We start from the raw sequence: 22,288 nt of genomic DNA, 5'->3' as shown, positions 1-22,288 counted from the left end.
CACAAACAGGTCACCAACACTTGAAGTGGTGCAACTCTATTTTATTATAAGGTTAACTATATTAACATACTTGAACTGTGGGTAAATGCAATACCAGCTTTAACTGTTGACCCCTGCCTAGTCCTAACCAGGTGATGCACTCAGCACATGGTGAATGTCTGTGTTGCAGGCTGTGAGCTCTGTGCACCGAGCTGGCTGCTACTAGAATGAGCAGGAACTCTCCTGTCCCCTGTCTTTATAGTGCGTGTGCTCTCACTGGTGATTGGCTGCGGTGTTGTGTATGCTGATTGGTCCCACTGCATGTCCATCAGTATGTGTCTGCACCATGATATACTGGTGTATATGATGACAACTGCCTGATGGACGATTGTTCGAATAAGCCACCCATTGCCAAACCGTATTCCTCTTTGGATCATGGATCCTTTGAGTGTCTAGGGTCTAAGACTTTGTTAAAGTAAAATGCACAGTTTATATTTTTCAGCGGAATTTTATTACATAAAACATTCTAAATTATAAAATACAAGACACAGAGTTTAAAAATAGGAAGTTGTTAACAGTCCTTTGTTATCTGCTAACGGATTAACTTCTTTTAGAGAAGGATATATTTAAACATGGAAATTCTATAAGTATCTATAAAACATTTACCGAATACATTTCTTATCAGAGTAATAGGTTCATAGTCACAAACATGAAGCAGGCGATAGAACAGAATTTTGACTCTTGCTCTCCCTTTCTGGGAGAACTTGCATGAAGGAGTGATTAGCTTTGCGAAACTGTCTTTTTATGCACTTTTTTCTCCCTCTTTCGTTCATAGTTTGATGTTCTTATCTTTGTTGGAAACAGCTAAGATTTTGTAGCTTGACAGTCTGTTTTCTAAATGTTAATTAATATTCTTCTGGATATTGTTTTGGATGTCAAACATTTTAGCACATGCTCAGTCAATAGTTCATTCTAAAAATAACTTCATTTTGTTTATCTCTCAGATGTGTCAAGAGTTCCCAAACATAGAGTTGAACAGCAAGTTTCAAGACTGACTCTCTCTGCTTATTCTCTCCTATCTTTCAGGGTGTCATATACTGTTTGCAGCGAGTGTTACTTAATTGGCCTTATTCGTTATCCAGTGTGAGGGCCTCTCGTTACGGTTTATAGCCACAATTTCAATCGAGTAATTAAAAGGGATTTATTTCCTGTCAAACCGCGGATACTTTTCTTAGACACTTTGTCTGAGGCAATTTAATTAGCCTAAGGGTGAGGTAATGTTTTTCCAGGTGCCTAGTGGTTTCTAAAAAGATATTTGTGCTGTAATGATTTTTATTTTTATTTTTTCCAATTAGGGCGCAATTTAGCGTGCCAATCTGCCTACCCTGCACATCTTTGGGTTGTGGGCGTGAGACCCAAGCAGACACGGGGAGAATGTGCAAACTCCACATGGACAGTGACCCGGGGCCAGGATTGAACCCGGGTCCTCGGCGTTGTGAGGCAGCAGTCCACTGCGCCACCGTGCCTCCCTATGATTTTTACTCTACTTAGGGTAAACATACTGTGTATTAATTTCTGATTCTTAAAAGTGTCTTTATTTAAATCTGAAATCTATGGTCAGCGTGATATCCATCACACCTGCATGTTCCTTGGGACAGGGGTAATATATTGAGGGGTCTAACCTGCTTAAATGCTGTAACACTTTCCTTTTTTCCATGTTCTTCCACTCCATCTTCTTTACATTATGCGTGATAATTGTATGCAATTATTAACTAATTACAATTTCTAATTAATTGCAATAATAACAGCACTGTGGGTGTTCCTCCACAACTTGGACTGCGCTAGGTCAAGAAGGCAGCTCACCACCACCTCCTCATTAGGATGGGCAATAAATGCTGGCCGAGCCAGTGACACCCACATCCACAAATTAACTTTAAAAAGCAAGAAAGATTTGTCCGCAGAAAAGCCATACTGTTTCCTTTGAACTTCCCACTCAGTGAGGAAGAGAAGGAGTAAAATCATCCAGTCATTTCCCACTCCAACAGGAAATCAGAAACAAATCCAATTTGTTAGACTGAATTCCAACATAAAACATTCCAACAAGCTTTTTCCTGCTACAGGAAGCGTTGCTTAAACTTCCAGCAATCTTCGCTCTGGAAAAAAATATTCCTCTGATGATCTTTCCAATAGCTGGACTTCATGGGCTGGACTCTCTGGTTCCTCCCGCCATGTGTTTCTCGGCGAGGCACCGTTCCCCGGAGTAGGGATTCTATTTCCCCGTCACTTGTCAATGGGATTTCCCATTGAAGCCATCCCATGGCGCCGGGAAACCCATGGGCGGGGTGTGCTGCCGGCAGGAAACGTGAATCACAATGGCCGGAGTATTCCGGACCATGGGCAGGATTCTCCGTCGGCCGACGCCAAATTCGAGAAAGGCGAGGGCAGGGAATCGGTTTTGACGCCAAAATCGTGGCGGACACCAGGTTCACGCCAAATCGCAGTTCTCCGATGCCTCGACAGTGGCATCAATGCGTCCCACTCCTCACGTACAGCAAACACTGTTTGTATATCATTAGCGGTGTTGACCCGGCATTCTCCAGGACCTTCTCGATTCTCCGCCTCTGCTGGGGGGAATTCCTGTTGGCGAGGTTCACTTGTGCTTTTAAAATTCGGGATACAGGCGCCGTGGCTGCTGAGGGAGAGAGAGGAGGGTTACGGAAAGTGTCCAACATCGCTATAGTTTGCTGACAGTTGTGCCGCTGGCCAGGGGGCCTCTGTCAGGGCCGGGGCGAGTACTACTACTAATAATAATCTATGAATGTTTAACTGTAACCATTAATTTTAACATTAAAGTTATTGAATGCCTAGAATTGTATAAACAATGATTGCCTTTAACATTTGGATTTTCTACATCGTCTTGTACTTCCAAGATAATTGCCAAAAAAAGATACTAGTGAGTTGATATGATCTGGAATGTACTTCTGGAAAGGGTGGTGGAAGCAGGTCCCATTTTTTTAACAATTTATTGTCACAAATAGGCTTACTTTATCACTGCAATGAAGTTACTGTGAAAAGCCCCGAGTCGCAACATTCTGGTGCCAGTTCGGGTACACAGAGTGAGAATTCAGAATGTCCAAATTACCTAACAGCACGTCTTTCGGGACTTGTGGGAGGAAACCCCAGTACCGGGAGGAAACCCACGCAGACGCAGGAAAAACGTGCAGACTCCACAGAGACAGTGACCCAAGCCGGGAATCGAACCTGGGACCCAGGAGGTGGGCTGTGGGGTCGGGGTGGACGGGCACGGACACCATTGCCGCAGCCTGCAAGGCAGCCATGCAGCTGTGCATGCTGCTGACTGCCCACTGTGAACTTAGTGCCACCGATCATATGGGAGTTCCCCCAGGTCACCCCCGTAGGTGCCCTCTGGCCCCAGCCGACCCATCAATGGGATGGGCGAGCTCCAGCGCAACCAGTGCCGTCTTGTAGGCTGGGATGAGTGTGTGTGTGGATTGGAGTGTGTATATACGGCTGCAGCTTGTCAGCCTCCCGTGTGTCAATTTTGAACTCGGTGAATCCGACACTGTTTCTCATTGGAACCGATTGGGTTCCTCGTGGCACACTGGTGCTACCCCCTCAATAGTCGCTGAATTGGTCCAGGTGCGGCGGCAGTTTTGCCGTCATTGAAGTCCACGAATCCTGCCCCAGCGTCAACACTTAGTCTCAGGAACGGAGAATCCCGCTTCATTTTTTCATTCTATATTACTGTGTTGTGAACATAACATTTTTTGAATCTTAGGCTGCAGAGCCGTGTTTAAATCGTCAGCACAGGGATGCAGTAAGCAAATAATGGAGTCAAATCACATTCGGAAATTTAGCTGATTAATTTTCAGGTGAAAGACTGTGTAAACAGTTTCTCTTCCAATCACTGCCCAATCATGTCAGTTTAAAGTCCCAGGAATGTTGAATGGATTATTTGGGGGCTAATAGCAATTTTGCCTCTGAAATGCACCCAAGCTGAATTCAATATTGGACTGAATGTGGTTGTAACAGCAGACTGACATTTGAGCTTGATTTCATTTTGGGGGTAGCTCGGGCAAATCTATCAAGTTGCTTCTCTTCAATGTAATAGCAGAGGTAATTTTCATGAATGTATTCAGCATGTCTTGGGTATTCGTGCAGCGGAATTTGTAAAAATAGATTGAATTGCCAGAATGATTTTTTTTTTAAACTTTACATATTCAGTTACAGGAATTTTTTGCTAACCGTAAACATGATCAAAATATAAAGGAAAAAAACAGAAGAACTATTTCTTAAATAATTCTTAAAGTTTCCTAATCATCGTTACTTACATTTTGAGTTCATAGCTTAGAAACTCGCCAATGCTAATTCCTTAAAACAGAAACCACACTTCCTCATTTATTTATTAAAAGTGACTTCGAAAATCAGGCACTAACCAAAGAACAAAGAACAAAGAAAAGTACAGCACAGGAACAGGTCCTTCGGCCCTCCAAGCCCGTGCCGACCATCTAAACTAAGATCTTCTACACTTCCTGGGTCCGTATCCCTCTATTCTCATCCTATTCATGTATTTGTCAAGGTGTCCCTTAAACATCACTATCGTCACTGCTTCCACCACCTCCCCTGGCAGCGAGTTCCAGGCACCCACTACCCTCAGTGTAAAAAACTTGCCTCGTACATCTATTCTAAACCTTGCCCCTCGCACCTTAAACCTTTGCCCCCTAGTAATTGACCCCTCTACCCTGGGGAAAAGCCTCTGACTATCCACTCTGTCTATGCCCCTCATAATTTTGTAGACCTCTATCAGGTCGCCCCTCAACATCCATCGTTCCAGTTTGAACCAGGACCATAAGTTTGGAAGGCTGTAAATTGCCGAATCCGAAGATGAGGCGCTGTCCCTTGAACTTCAACTAATTGGTGCAACAGACCAAGGACAGAGATTTCAGCATGAGTACCAGGTGGACAATTGAAGTGATCGCCGACTGCAAGCTTTGGGTCTTGCATGCGGACTGAAAGGAAATGTTCTGCAATGCGGTCACTCAGTCTAAGTTTGGCCTCCCCAGTAAAGAGGGGGCCACATTGTGAGCAGTGAATATGTTAGTCTAAATGGAAAGAAGTGAAAGTGAATCACTGCTTCACCTGGAAGGAGCGTTTGGTGCCTTGGACGGAGAGGAGAAAGGATTTAAAGGGCTGATGTTACGTCTCCTGCATTTGCTTGGAAAGGTACCATGGAAGAAGACTGGGGTTTCGGGGACTGAGGACTGGACCAGACTATCATATGCAAAACAGTTTGTTTGGAATGCTGAAAGTTGAGGGGGGTGGGGGGTGTATTTGGCGGTGGTGGAAATAATCTGTTGAATACGAAGGATTGTGAAGTGGAAGGTGAGGACGAGGGGAAGCCTATCATAATTCTGGGAACAATGGTATCGGGTGAGAGCTGAAGTGCAGGAAATGAAATGGACATGTTTGAGGGCACTGTCCACCGTGGCAGAGGGAATGCTCAGTCGAGAGTTTTACTCATGTAAAAAATGCTGATGTGGAAGAATACATAATCAGGACAAATGCGATGGAAAGGGAGGAGATGGAAGCATTGAGCAGAGTCCTTAACGGGTGTTGTCATGATATCCATATTAACATATCATGGTGCAATCACACAGACACACTGATGGACAGGTAGACGGACCAATCAATCAACACACACGCAACATCACAGCCAGCCAGTGAGAGTACACACACTATAAAACAGGGAACACCACAGTTCCCGCTCATTCCAGCAGGAGATAGCTCAGAGCACAGAGCTCACAGCGTGCCACTCAGAGATACACCATGTGCTGAGTGCCTCTCTAGGATAGTGCTAGGGCTGGGTCCACAGGTTAGCTGGTGAAGTACGAACCACAGCCAGAAGTTAGCAGTTGTTATTATACAGAATAATAAAACAGAGTTGTACCATCTACAACCGTGTTGGTTCGTTTGTATATCGAAACACCCAACACGACAGGTGTAAGATGTGACGAAGTGTAGTTGGGGCAGCTATGGCAATAAGTGGGCTTTTAATAAATAATGAGCAGTCTGCCAGCATCTATGGAGAGAGAAAAACGGAGTTAACATTTCAAGTCCATTCAACCCTTCTACACAACTGAAGAAGGATAGAAATGTGCAGAATTATACGGTTGGAAAGGGGGATGGGTGGAAGGCCAGGGATAGGTCAGAGGCAAAAAGAGATTGACAAGGTGTCATGGACATAAGACAAAAGGGGTGTTAATGGTGGCATTAAGGACTGAAGAAATGCTAATAGTGGTACAAGGGGAAGATAGCAGAATGTGTTAACAGGAGAGTGTTCTAAAGTTCAGTGGAAGCAACACTGAACAACAAGAGACATGTTTGAGTTGGGGAATGTGGTGGGGATTGTAATGGGTTAAACCAAAAAACAATGCAGCCAGCATCTACCCTATCAAACCCCAACAGAATCTTGTAGGTTTCAATGAGATCACTTCTCGTTCTTCTAAACTCCAAATAATATAATTTACTCAACCTTTCTTCATAGGTCAATGTCCTCATCCCAGGAACCAATTTAATAAATCTTCACTGTACAATCTTCCATGCAAGTATATCCTTCCTTAAATGTAGTGCAGTAGTGGTATTGTTACTGGACAGGTAATCCAGAGACCTGGGTTAATGGTCTGAGGACCCCGGGTCGAATCCCACCACAGCAGATAGAGCAATTTGAATTCAATTAAACAATTTGGGATTAAGGGCTGCGTTCTCCGTTTGAGAGACTAAGTGCTGATGTTGTGACTGAATGACGGGTATTCCACGACCCCGATAGGGGTCGAAATGTATTAGTGAGAGGCAGCACGGTTTTGTGAAGGGGAGGTCGTGTCTCACTAACTTGATAGAGTTTTTCGAGGAGGTCACTAAGATGATTGATGCAGGTAGGGCAGTAGATGTTGTCTATATGGACTTCAGTAAGGCCTTTGACAAGGTCCCTCATGGTAGACTAGTACAAAAGGTGAAGTCACACGGGATCAGGGGTGAACTGGCAAGGTGGATACAGAACTGGCTAGGCCATAGAAGGCAGAGGGTAGCAATGGAGGGATGCTTTTCTAATTGGAGGGCTGTGACCAGTGGTGTTCCACAGGGATCAGTGCTGGGACTTTTGCTCTTTGTAGTATATATAAATGATTTGGAGGAAAATGTAACTGGTCTGATTAGTAAGTTTGCAGACGACACAAAGGTTGGTGGAATTGCAGATAGCGATGAGGACTGTCTGAGGATACAGCAGGATTTAGATTGTCTGGAGACTTGGGCGGAGAGATGGCAGATGGAGTTTAACCTGGACAAATGTGAGGTAATGCATTTTGGAAGGGCTAATGCAGGTAGGGAATATACAGTGAATGGTAGAACCCTCAAGAGTATTGAAAGTCAAAGAGATCTAGGAGTACAGGTCCACAGATCACTGAAAGGGGCTACACAGGTGGAGAAGGTAGTCAAGAAGGTATACGGCATGCTTGCCTTCATTGGCCGGGGCATTGAGTATAAGAATTGGCAAGTCATGTTGCAGCTGTATAGAACCTTAGTTAGGCCACACTTGGAGTATAGTGTTCAATTCTGGTCGCCACACTACCAGAAGGATGTGGAGGCTTTAGAGAGGGTGCAGAAGAGATTTACCAGAATGTTGCCTGGTATGGAGGGCATAAGCTATGAGGAGCGATTGAATAAACTCGGTTTGTTCTCACTGGAACGAAGGAGGTTGAGGGGCGACCTGATAGAGGTATACAAAATTATGAGGGGCATAGACAGAGTGGATAGTCAGAGGCTTTTCCCCAGGGTAGAGGGGTCAATTACTAGGGGGCATAGGTTTAAGGTGAGAGGGGCAAAGTTTAGAGTAGATGTACGAGGCAAGTTTTTTACGCAGAGGGTAGTGGGTGCCTGGAACTCACTACCGGAGGAGGTAGTGGAGGCAGGGACGATAGGGACATTTAAGGGGCATCTTGACAAATATATGAATAGGATGGGAATAGAAGGATACGGACCCAGGAAGTGTAGAAGATTGTAGTTTAGTCGGGCAGTATGGTCGGCACGGGCTTGGAGGGCCGAAGGGCCTGTTCCTGTGCTGTACATTTCTTTGTTCTTTGTTCTTTGGATATGATTGCCAGAGCCATTGAGGGCATGCAAAAGGGCCAGTCCGGAGAGCAGCCCTGAGACTCACGGACGCAGAGCAAGAGATATTTCTGGAGGAGAGGCGGGACGCGCTGAGCGGGATTCTCTGATCCTGAGGCTAAGTGTTGACGCCGTCGGAAATGCGCAGTGGCTCCCTTCTCCGCGCCGGCCCTGACGCAACATGGTTAAAGGGGCCGGCGCCGAACAATGGAGGCCCCCAGCCCGAAAGGCCCCGATCGCAGACCAGGCCACAATGGAGGACCCCCGTGGTCGATCTCCCCCTCCCCCCCCCTACAGGCCGCCCCCGGACCCTTCCATGCCGAGGTCCCGCCGGCTGAGAGCAGGTTAGAACAGCGGCGGTGGGACTCGGGTTTTTTGCTGTTGTCGCTCGGCCCTTCCCGGGTCGAGAATCGACCGGTGCAGCGCCAACCACGCCGGGACCAATGGTGCCCGTCCCGGCGACAGGGCGGCGTGGCGCGATTCTTGCCGGTCGTGGGGATTCTCCGGCCCGGCCCCGGACTGAGAGAAACCCGCCCCCTGTTCCCGGGGTGGAAAGGAGGCTGCCACCGGCCGATGCCAACCGGGTCTGGACGGAGGTGGCAGAGGCCATGAGTGCAGTGGGCCTCACCGCAAGGACAGGACAGCAGTGGAGAAAGAAGCTGCACGACCTCCTCAGGGTGACCTGGGTAAGTCACCAGCTCAGTGCCCCTGACACCACCCCCATCCCACACTCTCCATTCCCATCTCCGCACTCCCTCTCCCACCGAAACCCCCCCCGCTCTCCCCCCCCCCCCCCCCCCACCCCCCCACCCCCACCCCCACCAATCCCACCATGCGGTCCCCACCAGGTTGACAGGTAGGCAGCATTGGGTAAGGTCGGCCAGCCAGGGTGAGACACCAGCTCTGTGCTCCTGGAACCACCCCCATACCACACACCCCTTCACCCATACCCCCCCTCCTAGAGGTGAACCACACCTGCCAACAGTCCGTGCACCACCCCACCCTGCACTGCATGTCAACCCCCATACTGCCCACCATGGCTGGGTGCCCTGTAACACAGGCCACCAGCTCAGGACCCCCTACGCTGCCAATGTCTGAGTGTCTCACACTGTGCATTATCTGTCCTTCCAGGAGAAGGTAGCCCAGAACCTCTGGGAGAGAGAGAAGACCGGAGAGGGCCCGCTGGACCTGCGGTCCCTCACCGTCATGGAGCAGAGGACAAGGGACCTGCAACACTGCTGAGCACATGCCGGGGACGACATTGACTTCTCGTCACAGCTGTCTCCCACACCCTCCACCGTCCCAGAGATATTCACCTCGGTTGGGCATTTTAGTGTAGATGCTACTGGGGTATATCTGGTTCGCACAAAAGAGGCGCTTCAGGTGGAGGTAGGAATCCCCGAGGGGGAAGATGGTCAGTGAGCAGCCCGACCCCAGGTACTAGCTGGTGTCCAGACCGGTCTAGCACATCAATGTGGGAAATTTAGGTGCAGAGCCGGGGATTACATGAAGGGGCGTCAGCAACCATCCAGCGCCTGCAGGTGCAGTTGGAGGAGTCCAACCACCTGAATCAGCAGAAGGCGCTGCTGAAAATGCATGCTACCCAGCCCAACACCGAATGCGTGGTTTCTGTGGTTGAGGCCTTGGGTGCGAGGGTCACGGCTATGGGTCAGGATGCCCTAGGCTTGGGGCACGGGTGTCCGGTCAATGGCTGATGAGGAGGACAGGGCAGCCATGTCTATGGGGCTGCCATGTCACAGGCACCCATGTATCAGGGCCATATGGCCATTGCTGCAGCTCTCCAGAACATGACCAATCAAAATGGGCCATGGCTGCATGCATCGAGATCATTGGCCGGGGGTTAGCTGACCTGAGCCAGACACAGAAGGACCTGGCTTGGTCCCTGAGTGACGAGGCACAGTCCCTGTGCTCCATGGCCGCTAGCATTGAGACGCTGGTTGAGACGAGAATGGGCCTCCAGGACTGGCAGTGCCAGGTGACGCAGGGCTCGCTCTGGCTGCACCCACTTCCCAAGGAGGAGTAACCTGGGGGCCATCGGGCCCCCTGAGGGAGGAGGAGGGATTGGGCCTGTGCCGGGGACAGCCACAGGAGAGGTGCTGGAACACTGCAGCGCCTCTGAATCACCCCCCATCTGTCCCTGGCACATCCGACGGGCAGCAGGTAGAACAGGGTGGCACCAAGCCACCTGTGATACCCAGAAGACTGCTGGGCCCATCCAGGTCCGGTGGCTCCAGAGGACAGCACCAAAGGGGTCGCAGGGTGGGAAACACAGCCGGCCGCCTCCACTTCTGATGCACCACCTGGGAACCAACCTAGAAGGAGCATTATGACATGTAAGATGAGAAAGGTAGACACCAGTTAAGTTGGCACGGGTGCAGCACATCGGATCCCGTTAGGGGCTAGGGCACAGTTATTGTACATAGCACTGTCAGAAATAAACACCTGTTCACCGACATTCTGAACTGCCTCGGTCCTCTATCCATGTGAGGGATGGGCTGGGCGCAGAGTTGGGTCAGGTGAGGGGAAGGGGGACCAGTGTCGGGGAAGGGGGGAGGGGGGGGAGAAGGGGAGGTGAGTGATGTGGGGGTCACCATGTGGGACTGACGTTGATGTATTGTGCCTTCCGGGCATATCGGGCATCCCTGACAGCGTGGATGCACCTGTGGATGGACATCTGCGAGATCTCCCTGGATCAAACCTGTGCTTATCCCTAATCGGCATTGCCCCCGACCCCGTTCCCAACCTAAAATGCTGCTGAAACTGCCTCCAAATTTTCTGCATGGCCACCGCCATTGGACTCATCAAATACTTCCCTGGGGCCATCACTGCCCTTGCCAATGCCCCCAACCCTGCCCCCCTACATGAACCCACCTCCATCCTCACCCACAGAACCCCCACATCCCTATTCCATCCCTGAGGCTTCTCTGCATTCGCTGCCCAATAATAATACATCAAATTTGGGAGGCACCCCCCCACCCGCCATCCCCTCTGCAGTATCACGTTCCTTATCCTCACCACCTTCCCCTCCCAAACGAGGAGAAAAGCCTATCCACCTCAACGACAGAGGGAGATGGTCACACCTCAACACCATCAACGGCGCCAGTCTATCCTTAAATCTTTTATAAAATTCGACCAGGAACCCATCTGGCCCTGTCGCCTTCCCTGCCTGCATCCTCTCGATTGCCACCTTCACTTCCTCTACCCCCATCGGCTCCTCCAGCCCTGCCCTCTCCACCTCAACCAACCTCATGCACTCTAACCCGCCCAGGACCTCCCTCATCTCCCACTCATCCTCTGCTGCATCCGACTTATACAAGGCCCTATAAAACTCCTCAAACACCTTGTTAATCTGTTCCAGAGCCACCACTAACTCCCCCGTTGTGTCCCAAACCCAAACTATCTCCCTCACCACAGCCTCCCTACGCAGCTGACCTACCAACACACGCCCTGCCTTCTCCCTGGACTCATAAACAGCCCCCCTCACCCTCACCCTTCTCAAATGATGCACCGCTTTCCCAGTGGACAATTGGTCGAACCTCGCCTGGAACTCCTTCCTCTTTGCCAGAAGCCCCGGATCCTGGTCCCCCACAGACCTCTCATCCACCTCCAAAACCTCTTCTACCAACTTTTGGCGTTCCCCCCTTTCCTCCCTATCCACCTTGGCCTTAAACAAAATCACCTCCCCCTTCACTCAGAGCCTCCCAAACCACCAACCGTGAAACCTCCCCCATGCAACTGGACCCCACATACTCCTCAATCACCTTCCCTATCTTGTCACAGATATTCAGATCCGCCAATAACCCCACATCCATCCTCCCCCCTGGCTTTTGGGCCCCCTTCTCCAATACCACAGCCATCCAATATGGAGTGTGATCTGAGATCACAATTGCCAAATGCTCTGCCCTCTTAACTCAGGCCGACAGCGCCTTCCCCACCAATCCTTGAGAACACCTTGTGCACCGGGGAAAGAAATGAATACTCCCGGACACTCGGGTGTAAAAATCTCCACGGGTCACCCCCCTCCCCCCATCTCCCTCATGAGCCCAGCCAATGTCTTCGCCCTCCCCCTCCACCCCCCACCCGACGGGGTCAGCAAGCGCGGCTGGGAGCTGCCCACCCTCGGCTCCAGCACTGTGCCCCAATCCCCACCCCACTATCAGCTCATGGGTATCCAGATTCGGAACGGCAGCCAGCATTCTCTTCACGAATCCCGCATCATCCCAATTGGGGGCATAAAAAGTGCACCCGTTACGATCACTTACCTGCCCCTCTGACTGCCACCAGCTTCTCCAGCCCTCGAGCCCTATTGTCAAACGCTGAATGAAACACCTTGCTCACCCAGCCCTTCACAGAATCACAGAATACCACAGTGCAGATGAGGCCCTTTGGTCCACTGAGTCTGCACCAACGCATGAAACACCTGCCCATCCAATCCCACTTGCCCGCATTTGAATGTTATGACATGCCACGTACCCATCCAGGTACTTTTTAAAGGATGTGAGGCAACCTGCCTCTACCACCCTCCCAGGCAGTGCATTCCAGACCGTCAGCACTCTCTGGGTAAAAACATTTTTCCTCAAATCCCCCTTAAACCTCCTGCCCTCACCTTGAACTTGTGTCCCCTTGTAACTGACCTTTAAATTAAGGGGAACAGCTGCTCCCTATCTACCCTGTCCTTGCCCCTCATAATCTTGTACACCTCAATCAGGTCACCCCCCCCAGCCTTCTCTGTTCCAGAGAAAACACCCCAAGCCTATCCAACCTCTGTTTATAATTTAAATGTTCCATCCCAGGCAGCATCCTGGTGAATCGCCTTTGCACTCCCTCCAGTACAATTACATCCTTCCTGTAATGTGGCGACCAGAATTGTGCACAGTACTTCAGCTGTGGCCTCACCAAAGTTCTGTACAACTCCCAACATGACCTCCCTGCTTTTGTAATCTATGCCCTGATTGATAAAAACGAGTATCCCAGATGCCTTTTTCACCACCCTATTAATCTGCCCTTTGAGATCTATGGACAAACAAAGGTCCCTTTGTTCTTCGGATCTTCCCAGTGTCAGACCTTTCATAGTAAACTTCCTTGTCAAATTACTCCTTCCAAAGTGTATCACCTCACACTTTTCACGGTTAAATTTCATCTGCCACTTATCCGCCCATTTGGCTATCCCGTTTATATATTCCTGTAACCCAAGACACTCAACCTCACTGTTAACCACCCGGACAATCTTTGTGTCATCCGCAAACCTACTGATCCTACCCCCCACATAGTCATATTTATATAAATGACAAACAATAGGGGGCCCAGCATGGATCCCGATGGTCCGCCACTGGTCACTGGCGTCCAGTCACTAAAACAGAGGCTTCCTAAGCCTCATCTGGTCCTTCACCCTCAGATGGGTTTCTTGCAGCATCACTACATCAGCTTTTAAAGTCTTCAAATGCGCAAAACCTTTTGCTCTCTTCACCCTAACCCTCTTACGTTCCGCGTCACCATCCTGACCGGGGGTCTATCACCCCCCCCCCCTCCCCCCCGCCGCCTCTCCTATGCACCACCACCATTACCCCAAGCCCTTCCCATCAAGCCAGACCTGCCCCATCCTTTTGTTACCGTTTTTGTTACCATTGACCTCCCTCCTAGAATCCCCCATCCTCTTCCTCTTGCAAACACCTCACCAAGTATCAATCCCTTCCCCCCACTGACATCTCCCAGGTACATTGAAACCTGTTCGACCAGGCACTAATGATCGTGGCCGCTCCCCTTACCACACTCCCATTCACTAGCCAATCCTCATTTGCTAGCGCAGTGACCCCTGCCAGAAACCCCCTTCTCCGCACCCCATCCTCAATAACCCAGTCCCTCATGCCCAAAACCCCACCTCCCTCAAATCAAGAAACAAGGAGGAACCACACCCATAAGGAACCCCCCCCCCCCCCCCCATTTAAGAGACAGAATCAAAACCCCGATCCAAGGACAAAACACTCAATAAGAAAAACATTCCCCATCCCCACCAACAAAGTCTGAATCCCAACTTCCATCTCTGTCCCAGTCCTTAACGAACGCACTTGCCACCTCCACCATCTCAAACTAAAAGTCCTTCGAATTGTGAGTCACTCTCAGCTTCACTGGGGAAACCACTCCAAATGGGAAAGCAATGGGAAACCCCATTGAACTGCCGGCGAAACGGAGAGTCCCGACGGCATGCCGCACCAGAAATCGGGGACAGAGAAACCCACCCCTTTTATCTGTTTCTCTCTCTGCAGCGGCTGTCCAACCTGCTGAGTATATTCAGCACCTTCTGTTCAAGGAATAATGGGATCGGGCGGTTGCGGTTGAGGTTGAGGATTCGCAGTGAGTTTATTAATTAGCAGAACAAGCTTGAGGGACTGTACGACATATTCCAGCTCCTATGTTTTACATTCTAATGTTCTGACTGCCTATTTTATACAAATACTAATGTAATTATTATTAATGGACAATACAGGGCGGCATGTGGCGCAGAAGTTAGCACTGGGACTGGGGCGCTGAGGACCCGGGTTCGAATCCCGGCCCTGGGTCACTGTCCGTGTGGAGTTTGCACATTGTCTGCGTGGGTTTCACCCCACAACCCAAAGATGTGCAGGGTAGGTGGATTGGCCACGCTAAATTGCCCCTTAATTGGGAAAAAAAAATAATTGGGTATTCTAAAAAAAAAATTATTAGAAAATACAATCATGGGAGCCCTAGCAAGGTTGAGGCCTCTCATGGCAAAGGCAAGATCAGTCTGAATAAAAAACACCATTGATGCCGTGAAATTTAGCACAAACATATCAGGGATTGTTTTCCAGGGTTATGGACATTTCTTTTCAGCTTATTCGGGAAGATGCAAAATTAGCATTTCATGAACCCTGGGACAGTTTTGAATAGAATTAATTTGTGAGGCTAACAGCCCCAGAATGTTGTGACATTTCAACTCAATGAGGGGAAAAAAATGTGTTTTCAGAAAATTCTAAGTAAGAATAGTTTTATCGTCTTTAGTCATCACTGGGGCATTTCCTTGATTACATTTTGATTCTAGATTGCCATCTCTGGCACCAAAAGATCCATTGTTCAAATTATTTAATTTTGCACATTTATTGATTTCCTTCAATCTCCCAGTAGCACATTTAGGAAATGCATTGGCTACTATGAGCCCACACGATGAATTCTCCCTCTGTGTACCCGAACGGGCGCTGTAGTGTGGCGACTAGGGGATTTTCACACTAGCTTCATGAATGTAAGCCTACTTGTGACACTAAGAAAGATTATTATATTATTACAGATTAGGATGGTTTTGGGTTTGTCCGTGATGATTGGCTGTGCTGAGTTAGCCAAAGTGGCTGGAAGGGGCCAGAGTTCCCCCCGAACTAGGAAATTATTCTTTTTCAAAATCAGCCTAAATTGCTTTGCAATGGCCCAGGTCTTCTGCTCCCTGGATCATCGGAAACCAGATGTATGACCCAAGATGGTGCTGGGATTCCACAGAAGTCCTGATGCGCTGACACATGGGGATTGCATGGGAAGTTTGAACTTCTGATGGACAACTCCCATGTTCCCCAGGACCTCTGCAAAATGACTCTAAATTGGAGTCAGAAACTTTGGGCAGTTCCGATGTATTTATCCAGATAGTTATCCAGCAAATATTAGACAGAAAATCCTAGACTAACTCCTGCACCCCCAAATCGCTCACACCAACCCCCTAACACTCCTTTGAGCCCCTGACTCCCAACCCCCCTACCCAATCACGCACCTCACCACCCTGCTACCCTACCCATCTTCTACCTTACCACCACACCCATCTGCCACTGTCTCCCCGCCACCCTACTACCTGCCGTTCTATCTACCCACTCCCCTAACACCTCGCTCATCTGCCAGCCTACCCACCTGCTACCCTAACATCGCGCCCACCTGCCACACTATCATCTCACCCACTTGCCACCCGCATCTGAGGGATTAATATATTTTTCACTTTCAGATGCTGTGAAACCGGCAATGCATTTCCAACATTCATTGCTTTTATCTAAATATTGACATTTTACACCTGAGTGCTTCAATACTCGGCCAATTATTCATTTTAATATGTTAAATGTTGGTCTACTCTGCTGCAATTTAAGGCTTATATTTATTGACTGCAAATTGCTCAGTGTGGTTCGATTAGCCGAGAAGTCATTTAAAATACAAAATATAAATTTTACGATGAAGAATGCAACCACTGTACAGTACTAAGTCTTCAGCATCTCTGGCACCAACTGCAGAGAGAAAAACAAAGTTGGCATTTCAGATCTGTGACTTTTCTAATAAAAGCATTTTCTGTTTCTATTGCAGATTTCCAGTGCCCACAGCATTTAGCTTTTGTACCGTACAGTTCTGTTAGTCCATTATTAAGAGTGCCCCATAACTTCATGGCAAAAGGCCATGGCCAGCCGATACTGTAAGAGAAAACCGTGCACTTACTTTCACTCAGAAATTGCGACGAAACTCCCTGTTCCAACGGTAGCCACGGGCCTCCTGCGGGACAGTCTGCGCAGGCGTCAGCACAGCACAATTTCGATATAGCCGTGCGCCCTTATGACATACCATCTACAGGAACCCCCATTGAGGGCAGGCATTTAAACTGTAGGTTTATATTGAAGACAACAGGCAACATGTTTTTACAAGTCTTTTAAAAGGTATGTTTTTTTTTGCTCTGGCGTGATTCTCTTGCTGCGTTGTGCTTGAACGAGAGAACAACGCAGCTGGAGAATCTCGGGGGAGCTCTCCAGCGGGGCTCCCGGCAGCCTCTGTGCCTCCCAGGACTTGCTCAAGTCCCGCAGCAGGTCGGAGTCGGAGCTCCACCCAAAAAGAGCGGGACCAAATAAGACTTGCGGAAGTACGCCTTAAACCTACTTACGACCTACTTACCCAGCATCCACCAGCCTTGCGTAATCGACCAGCCTCCCCAGTGAGTACAAATGTGTACCAGGCGGAACGGCACCCGGGGGGGGGGGGGGGGGGGGGGGGGGGTGGTCCACAAGCCATCAGAGACCCCTGGGTGGTTAGGCTCAGTGCAGGATGGCCCTCCACCTGTAATGCAGGCACCTTGGCACTGCACAGCTGTCACCTTAATACTGCCGCCCTGGAACTTCCAAGGTGCCCAGGTGGCACTGCAAGATGGCTGGAGCACTGCATGGGTGCCAGGGTGGCAGTGCAAGGTTGCCCAAGTGCCAGGGTGGCACTGCCAAGGGTCAGGGTCTGACAGGTCCATATCCATGAAATGAGGGTGGAGGGGGGATTTGAAGGGTGGGCATGTGCAGGGCAGGCAAGTAGGGATTGGATTGGGTTTCTTTATTGTCACTTGTACCGAGTTACAGTGATAAGCATTTTTCTGCGAGCAGCTCAAACAGATCATTTAGTACATGAAAAGAAAAGAAAAATAAAATACATAATAGGCAACACAAGGTACACAATGTAAATACATAGACACCGGCATCAGGTGCAGCATACATGAGTGTAGTATTAATCAGGTCAGTCCATAAGAGGTTCGTTTAGGAGTCTGGTAACAGCGGGGAAGAAGCGGTTTTTGAATCTGTTTGTGAGTGTTCTCAGACTTTTGTATCTCCTGCCCGATGGAAGAAGTTGGAAGAGTAAGCCGGGTGGAAGGGGTCTTTGATTATGCTGCCCGCTTTCCCCGGGCAGCAGGAGGTGTGATGCACGATCAATTGAACAAAGACTAGAGTTGGATACGACTGAGGCTTTATTGCTCTAAGATGTGTGGCCTCCCACAGCAGCTGGTGAAATGGCTGCTGAATGGAGGACACGCATATTTATACTCCGTCTACTGGGTGGAGCCAGCTGGCAGGGAATACTGGCGAACCTGAAGTACAGGTCCTACCTTACATCACCTATATAGGTGCAACAGTGGTTTACCACATTCACCCCCAGTTAAAATTGAGTCCGGCGGGGGTGGTGGAGAACTATATACAGCAATGAATCTATATTTGTCTTTTGAAGTCTGGCGGACCAGTTAGAGGTTTAACTGGTCCGGTGCCTTGATGTTCTGCTGGGAGCGACGTAGTGGTGGCGGTGATGCCGATGCTGGTCCGATGTTCGGTGACTCCGGGAGCGTGCCGAAATCCTCTTCATCCTCGGGCGTGGCCAGGGGAAGGACGGATGGTCCTGGTGGGGTTAATGCTGGGCGCACTGGGGGAGGGGAGGATGGCGCCGGGCCGGGTGTGTGTGTGTGGAACCTGCTGGTGCCAGGTCCCTGAGGGAAACAGTATCTTGGCGGCCATCGGGGTACACCAGGTAGGCATACTGGGGGTTTACATGGAGCAATTGCACCCTCTTCGCCAACCGGTCCGCCTTGTGGAGTCAGACGTGCTTACAGAGCAGGACTGGTCCTGGAGCCATGAGCCAAGTCGGGAGCGACAGCCCGGATGTGGACTTCCTGGGGAAGACAAAAAGACGTTCATGGGGTGTGTTGTTAGTGGCGGTGCACAGCAGTGACCGAATGGAGTGGAGTGCATCAGGGAGGACCTTCTGCCAGCAAGAAGCTGGGAGGTTCCTGGACCCTAGGGCCAGTTGTACGGCCCTCCACACCGTCCCGTTCTCCCTCTCTACCTGAGAGGGAGAACACGTATAGCTGGTCGTCCTGCTGGAGGCGATACTCCTGCTGAGCAGGAACTGACGCAGCTCATCGCTCATGAATGAAGATCCCCTGTCACTGTTGATATAGGCGGGGAAACCGAACAGAGCGAAGATAGTGTTTAGGGCTTTGATGACGGTGGCAGACGTCATATCGGGGCATGGGATGGTGAAGGGGAATCTGGAGTACTCATCGACCACACTGAGAATATACGTGTTTCGGTCGGTAGAGGGGAGGAGCCCTTTGAAATCCACGCTGAGGTGTTCAAAGGGGCAGGAGGCCTTCACCAGGTGCGCACGGTCCGGCTGGTAGAAGTGTCGCTTGCACTCCGCGCATACCTGGCAGTCCCTGGTGATTGTCCGTACTTCCTCGACGGAGTAGGGCAGATTGCGAGCTGTGACAAAATGGTACAACCGTGTGACTCACGGGTGACAAAGGCTGTCGTGCAGGTCCCGGAGTCGGTCTACTTGTGCGCTGGCACATGTACCTCGGGATAGGGTGTCGGGGGGCTCGTTGAGCTTGCCAGGGCGATACAAAATCTCGTAATTATAGGTGGAGAGCTTGATCCTCCACCTCAAGATTTTATCGTTTTTGATCTTGTCCCGCTGTGTGTTATTGAACATGAAGGCTACCGACCATTGGTCAGTGAGGAGGGTGAATTGCCTGCCGTCCACCAATGCTGCACAGCCTCAACAATAGCTTGGGCCTCTTTTTCGACGGATGAGTGCCGTATTTCTGAGGCATGAAGTGTGCGGGAGAAGAATGCCACGGGTCTGCCTGCCTGATTGAGGGTGGCGGCTAGGGCGACGTCCGATGCGTCGCTCTCTACTTGAAAGGGCAGTGTCTCTTCTACTGCGTGCATCCCGGCCTTGGCGATATCGGCTCTGATACGAGCGAAGGCCTGTTGTGCCTCGGCCGCCAGTGGAATGTGTGTGGACTGTATGAGTGGGCGGGCCTTGTCCACATAGTATGGGACCCACTGGGCGTACTATGAGAAGAACCCCAGGCAGTGTTTGAGGACCGTGGGGCAGTGGGGAAGGGGGGGCTCCATGAGGGGGCGCATGCGGTCGGGATCGATCCCCAGAACTCTGTTCTGGACCACATAGCCAAGTATGGCTAAGCGGGTTGTGCTAAACATGCACTTCTCCTTGTTGTAGGTGAGCTTGAGGGGAGTGGCGGTGTGGAGATATTTGGCACGGTTGGCATCGTGGTCCTGCTGGTCATGGTGGCAGATGGTGACGTTGCTAGGTACGGGAACCTGGCCCGCAAACCGTACCGGTCGACCATTTGGTCCATCTCCCTTTGGAAGACCGAGAACCCGTTAGTGACGCCGAAGGGAACCCTGAGGAAGTGATAGAGATGACCGTCGCCTCAAAGGCAGTGTATGGACGGTCTGATTTACGAATGGGGAGCTGGTGATAGGTGGATTTGAGGTCTACAGTTGAGAAGACCCGGTACTGTGCAATCCGATTGACCATATCAGATATGCGTGGGAGGGGGTACGCGTCGAGCTGCGTGTACCGATTGATGGTCTGGCTATAGTTCACGACCATTCTGTGTTTCTCCCCAGTTTTAACGACTACCACTTGGGCTCTCCAGGGGCTGTTGCTGGCCTCGATGATGCCTTCCCGAAGCAGCCGCTGGACCTCGGACCTGATGAAGGTCCTGTCCTGGGTGCTGTACCGTCTGCTCCTGGTGGTGACAGGTTTGCAATCCGGGGTTAGATTTGCGAAGAGAGAAGGCAGAGCGACCTTTAGGGTCGTGAGACTGCACACAGTGAGGGGTGGTAGGGGACCTCCGAATTTGAGGGTTAGGCTCTGGAGATTGCACTGGAAGTCCAGGCCTAGTAGTAGAGCAGGGCAGAGGTTAGAGAGGACGTAGAGGCGGAAGCCGCTGAATTCTATGCCCTGGACCGTGAGTGTGACCGTACTGTACCCCCGGATCGCGATGGAATGGGATCCGGAGGCCAGGGAGATTCTTTGGTTGGCGGGGAGTACCGCGAGGGAGCAGCGCCTTACCGTATCCGGGTGTATGAAGCTTTCGGTGCTCCCGGAGTCCAGCAGGCAAGAGGTCACGTGGCCGTTGATTTTCACGCAGGTCGATGCGATGGCCAGGTTGTGCGGACGAGACTAGTTGATCGTCGCTGAGGCGAGTCGTGGTTGGTCGTCGCTGCAGTCGGATGATGGGGAGCCTGCGTGGCCCAGGTCCTGGAATGCCGTCGCTGTTCATGCCCCGTGGGGGAGACAAGATGGTGGCGCCTGAAGATCCTGCAGGGGACAAAATGGCGGCACCCATGGGCCGCACGTTGCAGAGGTTGGACAAGATGGCGGCGCCCACGGGCCGCACGTGGACTGAGGGGGGGATGGCAGCGCCCACTGGCCGCGCGTGGTCCGGGGAGATGATAGCGGCGCCCATTGTGTGTAGACTAGGGGGGTGGGGGTGATAGCAGTGACTGCGGGGCCTGGCACACCACGGCGAAGTGCCCTTTTTTGCCACAAGCCTTGCAAGGGGCCGCGCAGGCCGCGCAGCGTTGGCGAGGGTGTTTCTGCTGGCCGCAGAAGTAACATTGGGGACCCCCGGGGTGCGTGGGCTGGCGCATGACGCAGGCGTACTGGCTGGGTAAGCCCCCCGCTGGGGCGGCCGTCTTTGGGGTCCACAATGCGTAGGAGGGGTGGGCCGCATGGCTGCTGCTGCGCGAGGCGACCGTCATAGAGAGCGCTAGCTTCTTTGTCTCAGCTAGATCGAGCGTGGCCCCTTCTAATAGTCTTTGGCGTATGAGGTCCGACCCAATCCCCGTAACGAACGCGTCCCACATAAGGAGGTTTGAATGTTCAGTGGCCGTAACGGCCTGACAGTCACAGTCCTGGACGAGTGGGATTAGGGCCCGCCAGAAGTCTTCTAAGGGCTCACCAGGGAGTTGAGAGCGAGTGGCGAGTACGTGCCTGACGAAGAGTGTGTTCGTTTTCTGTGCGTACATTTCTTTGAGAAGCGCCATGGCATCGGCGTAGTTCGGGGCGTCCTGGATCAGCGGAAACACGTTGGAGCTCAACCTTGAGTACAGGATCTGTATCTTCTGAGCCTCCGGAACAGGGGTGGTCGGTGAGTTGATGTACGCCTCAAAACAAGCTAGCCAGTGATTAAAGTCCTTTTTAGCGTCGCTTGATTGCGGATCCAGCTGCAGGCGATCTGGCTTGATTCGGAGGTCCATCTTTTAGAAAATCTTAGACCAATAAATTGAGGCACGATCGATTGAACAAAGACTAGAGTTGGATACAACTGAGGCTTTATTGCTCTAAGATGTGTGGCCTCCCACAGCAGCTGGCGAAATGACTGCTGAATGGAGGACATGCATATTTATACTCCGCATACTGGGCGGAGCCAGCAGGCAGGGACTACCGGTGAACCTGTAGTACAGGTCCTACCTTACATCACCTAATATAGGTGCAACAGTGGTTTACCACAAGG

General features: G+C 50.8%; 1 long non-coding RNA gene across 1 annotated transcript; it reads right to left on the bottom strand.

Moving 5' to 3' along the window:
* Window positions 1-467: 467 nt before the first annotated feature.
* Window positions 468-17,069, bottom strand: LOC140402527 (uncharacterized). Its single transcript, XR_011938159.1, has 2 exons — window positions 16,654-17,069; window positions 468-2,671 (listed from the first exon to the last, which is right to left on the bottom strand). It is a non-coding gene; the product is annotated as an uncharacterized lncRNA (long non-coding RNA).
* Between the last annotated feature and the right edge of the window lie 5,219 nt (window positions 17,070-22,288).

The sequence above is a fragment of the Scyliorhinus torazame genome, chromosome 2 (genome assembly GCF_047496885.1).
Source record: "Scyliorhinus torazame isolate Kashiwa2021f chromosome 2, sScyTor2.1, whole genome shotgun sequence".
Lineage (NCBI taxonomy): Eukaryota > Metazoa > Chordata > Chondrichthyes > Carcharhiniformes > Scyliorhinidae > Scyliorhinus > Scyliorhinus torazame.
The sequence above is the reverse complement of the archived record's forward strand: the minus strand, read 5'-3'. Positions and strand labels throughout refer to the sequence as shown.